Source organism: Ochlerotatus camptorhynchus, unplaced genomic scaffold (genome assembly GCF_037179485.1).
Source record: "Ochlerotatus camptorhynchus isolate MF236.1 unplaced genomic scaffold, CSIRO-AGI_Acam_v1.1 ptg000150l, whole genome shotgun sequence".
Taxonomy (NCBI): domain Eukaryota; kingdom Metazoa; phylum Arthropoda; class Insecta; order Diptera; family Culicidae; genus Ochlerotatus; species Ochlerotatus camptorhynchus.
In genome coordinates this window covers 2,017,466-2,026,617 of record NW_027040640.1, presented here as the reverse complement: position 1 = coordinate 2,026,617, position 9,152 = coordinate 2,017,466, and the positions used below count along the sequence as shown (strand labels likewise).

General features: G+C 39.0%; 1 pseudogene; it reads left to right on the top strand.

Annotated features, from left to right (window-relative positions):
- Positions 1 to 207: 207 nt before the first annotated feature.
- Positions 208 to 1,576, top strand: LOC135701101 (uncharacterized; annotated as a pseudogene).
- The last annotated feature ends 7,576 nt before the right edge of the window (positions 1,577 to 9,152 follow it).

The following is a 9,152-nucleotide window of genomic DNA, read 5'->3' as shown; positions in this document are numbered from 1 at the left end:
TTAAACTGATACTTGCCGAGTTTTCAGGCACAATTTGAAAAAAAAATGCTACTGAAATTCGTCGTTCAACCGAATCCAATTACATAGCCTATATTATTGCAATTGCAGCAAGAACTGTTGGAAAACCCAGCACAACGAAAAGAAAAGAATGCAAAAAGTGAGAAACCAATTGACCTGCAGTGGGAGCCATCAAGCTCAGAAATGATAATGGTTCCAGCATACAATTTTGAGAATAACGTCGGTGCAGAAGAGATTGACATGGTTGAACAGACATCGTCGGCACCACTCTCGCAGGCCACAACTGCTCCAGGAGTGGGAAACTGTCCCATGTGCATCAATTCTCAAACTGAAAACTCAATTCAAATCGTACACGTTGAGCAACTCTACGATAAGGGAAATGGAGCTTGTGGATCGTCGCCAAAAGTTGTTATTGTGAATACTCAATCAGGTATGATGTTTTTTGTTGAATCAAAGAAGATAGTTTTTTTTTTTTTTTTTTTTTATTATTATAGTCACTTTAACGCTCTTGGGTCATTCGTGACATGTCCGAAAGAAGATAGTATATTTTTGGTGTTTTAAAGGCTCGTGTGGGAAGTTGGATGAGGTTGAGAACTTTAAGAAATTATCGGAGTCCCTGCAGAAGGAGAAGGATGCTTTGCTGTTGAGAAATCCACAACTGAAAGCCCAGAACGTAAAACTTCTTCTTCTTCTTCTTCTTCTTCTTCTTCGCATTTCAAGCTTATTGCATATCGCATATTAGCTTATTGCGTGCTCTCAACTTAGTGCACTTCCACAGTTATTAATTGAGAGCTTTCGATGCCTGTACCATTTTGCATTGGTATAATTGGTATACCCAGAGAAGTCGAGAAATTTTCTAACCCGAAAAATTCCTAGACCGGACCGAGAATTGAACCCAACTACCTCCAGCATGGTCTTGCTTTGTAGCTGCGCCTTTACCGGCTTAGCTAAAGGAGGCCAAAGCAAAGCTGCTCGATTCTTTGACTTCGAAACTTCTGCCAACACCTGGGGCCACATTGCGCATCTCGAAACGAAAAACTTTTTGTACGAACGCTTGTATGAAAATGTTTTTCGTTTCGAGATGCGCAATTCCCCTGAAAAGCCATTCAAGGAAGAGGAAGGATTCCTAGATTGTGACAGCGATTGTCTCACGAAGCAGGCGACAAGGATTATTTGGTTGTGAAGTTGCTGATGATGCAGTTTTTCCCGGATGGTTTTGTTGGACGTTTGGTGACAAGCCGTCGATCGAACAATCTATCCGATCGCCCAAAGATGAAGGATGCAGTCTGTCCAGCTGAAAATCCACATGATACAGGTGATGGTGAAGCAGCGGGTGACGAAACTGAAGGAGAAACTGCAACAGTGCCGTTGGACCCAGTAAAAGTGCGATGGATAAAAAGTATGAATACATGATGCATGATGTAACTAATTTGATTTAAATCTTACAGGACCCCTTTACGCTCGTCGCATTTTTCTTCGTGATGACTCTGCTACTGCAAATACGTGCTACAAAAATGCAGGGCGTCTGATGACACGAGTGATTGCCAATGCTTCGTGATTTTTATTTTGTGTTTTTAACTTGTTACAATCTTTGGAGGCGAACCAGCCTAAGGCTGAAAGCCTCCTTAATAAAGCTAAATAATAATAATAATTGTTACAATCAGGTTTATCACTGAGCAGCGTCAAATCAAATTGAAAAAGTCGTAGCATTTTTCCATTTGTTACTTAATTTTTTGAAGATCTGAATGAATCATTCGAGCTGTTATATTTGTGTTTTGTAAAGACATCTTTGAAAGACCAATAAAGTAATGAAAACTAACAATCAAACGTTTTTCCAATAAACTGAAATTTAAAATAAGTCGAAATCATTACGTGTAAATTATGACTAAAAACACAGCATGATAACTCATTTTGTTATCTTATACCTGTTATCAATGTTCAGCAATGAAATCTGATTCATAGCTTAATGAGTTATTATTATAATAAATTTACGTTACAGGATTAGTTATCAAGCTGTTTATTATGATACACACTTAGAAACTATTATTTTTACACGAGACGTAATTCAGCTTTGACGTAAATCATGGAACGTAACCATACATGGCATGTAAAATTAAGTGTCCTGAAACTGAAACAACTAGACGAAAAGTGCGTTTGATTGAATTGATTTTCTCATCCTTTTCAACTGATTCTTATGTCAAAAGGGCCGCTTGCATGTGTCGGTCTCAGGGCACTGAAATTTACATGTCTTTTTCGTAGTGTGTAGAACAATCAGTTTTTTCAATGTTATCTATGGATCAAATTTTAGTTATCAATTATGTTATGTTGCCTATTTATTCAACCAAACTAGAAACAAACCTAGTTATCAATGGATTGATAACCACACACTTAGAAATAACTAATTTTACATGAGACGTAATCCATATTGGACGTAAATCGTGGAACGTAACCAAACATTTAATGTAAAATTAAGTTTTCTCAAACCGAAACATAAGCAAATCGACGAAGAGAACGTTTCATTGAATTGATTTTCTTGTTTCTTTCAACTGATTCTTATGTCAAAAAGACCGCTTACATGTGTCGGTCTCAGGGAACCTAAATTTACATGACATTTTCGTAGTGTGCAGGTAACAAAACGTGTTATCAATATGTTAGCAAACTTTGCTCGGGATATGCTTCATGTTGTGGCTTATGAACTAACGGATCAGAACTAACGTATTATTGTTTTGTGCATGGTGAAATCATTGATATTATTGATGATTTCTGCTCGATAGACCGGAAATGGGCGATTGCGACGAAGTAGCGCTCTTCCTTAGTGACTCTCATATCTATGCCATGTCATTAGTACCACTACGGCTTACAGTAACACGGAAACAAACCCGAACCACGGGAATCTTGAGGAACAACGATTTGCCATCCTCAGTTTCTCTTTACCGACCAATCGAAATGTTGTTTCAGAAGGAAACAAATGATTTTACACAACACGAAGTTGATGACGTTAAAGTACAAATTAAAAATTTGAAACCTACCGTTTGTAAGACAGTGAAAACAACATTCGTGTTTTGCATGATAGATACAAACGTCGTCAATAATGTCACGAGTACTCATTCGCAATCGTATTATAACTACTACTTTTAATTACCAATATTTTTTTTTTCAACTCAATTCTGAGAAAATCAATCATGATTTTTCAGAGTAAATTTTGAAAAATAGTGTAACTTTGGGTGAACCTTTAGCATACAAAATTTGAAAATTATATTGAGCAATTTGCCTCTTCGTATTTCCAATCAAAATCTTCCAAATGTTCTAAAAAATAACGAAAATTGGACGTAAAATGACAAAGATATGACCATAACACATTTGCATGTCCGTACACACGTAAATACAGGGATTTTTTTTTTGTTCCAGACCCCGCGATAAGAAATTTTGAAATTAGCCTAAAATAAAAGGGAGACTCTAAACATTCATTTGGTGGAAGTTTCGGCGATATTGATAGTTTAAGATAATGTTTTCCATCTGAGATACTTGTCACCACTAATTTATCAGAGGTATACAAGTGGAATGACTCACCCCAATTTATGTATCCACAAATCTGCATGAAAATCTTCACCAGTAAAAGAAATCCAGAATATATTTGTCTTATCCCACTTAGGCTGATGTAAATTGTATTTTTATTTTATGATATTTGATATGCGAGAATTGCCCGTCAAGTTTTGAGAAATTTCTGTACTACTTTTCATCAGTCAAAAGATCTTTAACTCCCTAACAGCTTTGCCAAAAAGAGTAAATTTCTACCTGTTCAGGATCTCGAGTTATTATATATGCGAAGATTTCTCGTAAATCCTAGCGCCGCGTAGTGAGAAAATTCTGTACTGTCGACCAACGAAAAAGTTTTGATCTCCTGGACAACTTTGACGATGACAGTTTAGCAGGTCTCGAAATATATGTAATGCGAGAATTGCACGTGTATACAAGCGCAATGAAAAATGAATTTCTGTACACCAGCCAAAAGGCCTCAGGAAATTCTCAACTATTGTACACCAAGCAAATAGGCTTTAACCTCATGAACAACTTTGTCCAAGACAGTAACTTTCTATCTGGTCAGGATCTCGAAACAAACCACATGCGAGAATTTCACGTGTATACTAGCGCTACGTAGTGAGAAAATTTTGAATTACTTCTCACTAGCGAAAAAGTTATGACCTCTTGAACAACTTTTTCGAAGACAGTAACTTTTGCTCTGATCAGAAACTAAAGATATTTTACATGCGAGAATTTCCCGTGTATACTATCGCCACGTAGTGTGAAAATTCTGAACTATTGTGCACCAAGCAATAGGCATTGACCTCATGAACAACTTTTTCGAAGACAGTAATATTCTACCTGTTCAGGATCTCGAGCTATAGCATACGCGAGAATTGTACACGTTTACTAGTGCCACGTGGTGAGAAAATTCTGGGCTACTGTTCACCAGCCAAAAAGTCTTGACCCCCTGAACAAGTTTTCCCAGTATAGTAACTTTCTATCTGCTAAGAATCTCGAGCTATTGTATATGCGAGAATTACATGTGTATACTCGCACCGCGTAGTGAGAACATTCTGAACAACTGTCCACCAACGAAAAGATCTTGACTTCCTGAACAACTTTGCCAAAGACATTTACTCTCTATCTGGTCAGGATGTATCACATGCGAGAACTTGACATGTATACGAGTGCTACCTAGTGAAAAGATTTTGAACTACTGTTTACAAGCAAAAAGTTTATGATCTCCTGAACAGCTTTGCCGAAGACAGTAACTTTCTATCTGGTCAGGATCTCGAGATGTTAAATATGAGAATTTCACGTGTACACTAGCACCGCGTAGTGAGAAAATTCTGAACTACTGTCCATTTCCGAAAAGGCCTTGACCTCCTGAACAACTATGCCGAAGACAGTATCTTACTATCTGGTTGGGAACTCGAGCTATTGTATATGCGAAAATTGCACGTATGTACTAGCACCACATAGTGAGAATTTTCTGAACTTCTCTCCACCAACAAAAACGTTATGATCTCTAGAACAACTTTGCCGAAGACAGTAATTTTTGATCTGGTCAGGATCTCGAGATTTTCCAAGTTGTAACCAATTAAGTCAAATCCCACGTAGTACGGACACAGTTTACGCGATTTCCATTCACATTTTCTCTATTATCCGTATTGTTTGGGGGTGAACTGTGATAAAAGTTTAGCTTGTTTAGTTAAAAACAAGTTTTTTAAGGAATACCCGTTGATTTCAAATCGATCGGTAGCTCGGCTGCAAAATGGCAATGGAAAACTCACACTGTTGTACAAAGTACAACGCGCGAGTACTCGTGTCACAAAAGTTGGCGCGAGTAACGGAGGGTTAAGGAATGGAAAATCGTTTCATAAATCACTGGCCTTTATGAAAGGTTACAGGAGTGATTTTATATGCTTCTCACAATAATTAACAGTAGATCTGACATAAAGCATAAAGCTATGCCGAAGAAACACGGGTTCTTTTTGTCGAACTGTATGGGTGGTACCCACCATTTCGACCATAATCATACATGCAATTTTACCGATAGGCATGCTCAGCGAAGAGGCGCAAAAGACACGGAACAAGGGTATCCGTAAGTTCCGAGAAAATCATGCCCGAAAATTTAACAGAGTAACTAACATCGAGAAAATTCTCAATATGTGGTACTTATTTAAGTTTTATTACACTTGTTTCTTAATTTTTGTGAAATATGCCTCAAGAATATAATATTTTAGAAACAATCCGTACAATGACAGTTAACTAAAAGGTTGCTTCCCATAACAATTTATAATTGGTATAGGGTGTCTCACATAAAAAAAAATATTTATGTCTTTTTTATTTTACATTCTACAAAAAAAAGTTTGTCTCGTAGACTTTGACCTAGTTAAAACCTACAATTTTGCTCCAGACAGTTTTGAAATTCACGCGTTACAGGTAATTTTCAAGTCTTTTTTAGGGATTTTCTAAAATTGATTTTTTCAAATTTAATGAAAGTAGTCCTCGCAGCTTTTTCCTCAAATATATCTTTAAGTTTGGTTTTTCAGATGATACCAAAAGAAAATTTTTAGAAATCCCACTCCATGTGATATAAGCATTTTAAGATCACTTGGCTTTTTGTGCAAAATAGTCTACAACTTTTAAACGTTGAGACTTATCAACATGCTTTGTTGGGCAAAAACGTGCGCCAATATTTGTTCTACAAGTTTTCTCAATACGATTTTCTAAAAGAAAATAGTTCAAAAAAGTTAGAATAAAAAAACTGTTTTAGGGACACCCTAACTAAATGCTTAATAAATGCTCTAAAACAGTCAACAGTCAGTCAAGATAAATGATGTATTCAGCAAAGTTATCTAAAATAATATTTTCTACAACTTTGGTTGATAATGCAACCTTTAACTTCAAATAAAAGACGTAAAATTAGGATTAGGATTTAAACGAGGACCACCCTAAAAGGCTTTTTACTCAAAATAAATTGCTATATTTTTGATTCGGACCATAGTACATTGCTAGATATAGCTGGAATTAGGGTGTAACAATTTTTTTAAAACATCGATAGAAGTTATTGTATACCAAAAGTGTTACGCCCTAATTCCAGCTCTATCTAGATTGTTTTTTTTTTATCATAGACCTGATTTTTTGAATCGGTCCGGAAACAGTTGACAGGTACCAGAGTTTCGAGCACATCCACAAGCACTCTATGCTCATGGAAGTCTAGAAAATTTCAATCCAGTTAGATTTTCTTGACCGGGCTGTACTGGTCACGTCTTCCTTCGGAAGGGAAGTAAAGCCGTTGGTCCCGGCCCATGTGTGTTTGAATGGGTGCGATATCCTACGCAGGTGTGAAAGCTGCCTTCCTGCACATTCGATTGCCGTCAATGGATGGCAATCGATGTCCGTCAGTGATTGGCACTAGATTTCGGAACAGAGACCGACGTTAAATAAAGGAAAGAAGAAGCTATTATATCAATGCCAATGGACAGAATTGTCCAAAACTGTTTTAAAACGTTTTTACAATACTAAAAACTTCTCAGGTAAGTGTGACTTTTTTCGACAAATCTTTCCATTTAAACTGCGAGTTAAACAGTTGGGCTATTATCAACAACTCGAAATCAGCCGTAGTTTGTAGTGCGTAGATTTCATATGAAGAAAAACCCGGCATAACAGGTTTGTTCAGTCTTAAAGTGTAATCAGATTGTAGCTGAAAGACTAAGCAACCGTTTAAATACATTCAGCGAAGTGTTTTGGTTTTTTTTTTGCCGAAAACAGTGAATGGATGCCGAAGTCATCATTTACCCTAGTTAACGAGGCACGATTCTATGCTCCATCTAAGCGGCTTCGTGGTAGGCAACTTCTGTAAATACTAGAATATCATATGTTGCGAACAACCGATTCCCAAGAATTAAATTCTCATGTCACAACCCGAGATGCATCGAACATCACCCTGAGAAAGTGAAAGGATGACTTTCAATTTCGCTCCCTCAATGCACCCACCGAATTCCCTCGACTGAGATCATTGCAGCATTGAACCGTGCGCACCTTTCCTATATCAGCTTGTGGATTCCCTTTCATCTCGATTCAATTGTGTAATCTCCCACTTCCTCTCGTCAAACGGAGCAAACAAACGAACAACACAATCACAATCACAGCTTACAACCGAAGCCAACGCGAGTGACAAATGAAGAGATCTTTTCCCCTGGGGGCCCAAAGATTAGCTACACACATAAGACTTGTACCAACAGACTGCACCAAACACATCACCCTTGCTGGAACCGAGCGAGCTTCGATCTGGCTGCGGGGTTCAAGAATGTCCTGTCCTATAGAAAGGCGCAAATCATGCTGCACCGCTGCCAGTGAGAGAGATAAATTTAGTGATGACCTTTTGCGCCACACCGAGTCCGTGTCTCTGGAGGCAAACATAGAATCAAGCATCGAAGTTGTTTGATCAAAACGATCTTCGCTCGTTGTTTGCTGTTGGCTGTTGAGGGGGGGGGGGGGAAGCAACCAAAGCTGCAACCTCCAACATCGTCGTCGTCGTCGTGGTCGTCATCAGCAGCTACGATGTCATATCCTCACCGAGAGAACCGATCTCATGCGGGATTTGAAAGTGTCAGTCATAATGCAAAGCCATATGTGTGCTTTTGATAGAGGCCTCACCGAGATGCATGGCGATGGGGTTGCTCAATTTGAGATTTTTGTGGCGTGCAGTTCGGAAAGGTCTACAAGAGCAGACGAGGACCAGCGTGAGTGTTGTAGCTACATACGTACCCACTCCGGAGACCTCTCACTTGAGACCTTTTTTTTTTCTTCTTACTTCAAGCAACTAACCAGCAGAAAAGCTGATCCGAAAGGGTAAATGGCTGGCATGAAGTTTGATCTATGCACACTTATAGTAAGAAAAAAAAAGCTACAGCCATACCTCATGATGTGAAACATAAAACATTCACTTCGCAATCACTCGGCTGGTTTAGTGCTACGTACAAGAAATGGAGAAAAAGATTATTTTTCGTTGCACCAATAGTGCAGCGCCCGCCGACAAGCGACTTTGGTATGAAAAATCTCAGCACCGGTATGAACCTATACAATCTCTTTCTCGGCTCGGCATCCTCGTCGATGGACCCGGCCAGAAGCAGTTGGAGGCGAGCTGGGTGAGGCTTGAGAATGCAATTTTTCTATCTAGAGTCACCCAGCCGCAAGCCACCGAAACCAGCAGCTGCTGAGGAGGACTGGAAACCCAAGATTCTTGAGGCACGTGAAAAATCCAATATGGTGCTCTGAAGCGTGTCGCGAGTGTGCGCTGTTTGTTTGACGGGGGAGATTGTGGTTTACTTCACTCTCCCCATATGGTCACAGAGGTACTGGTACATGTGCCACTCCGTGCAGCTAGGGGTTTTGGATTGCACATATCAGTTAGAATGCCACCATGGATCGGTCTCACCTCGGTGGAACTTTTTGATGGAGGCGTAAGAATGTCTACTCTGATTGCGGTCGTGGGGTTGTTCCAGCGAGCTCGACTGAAATGGGCCTAGGGAAATCACGTTAAAGAAGTATGTTAAAAAGGATTCCAGGCAAGCCAACATACTGGTGGCATACGATCGCAG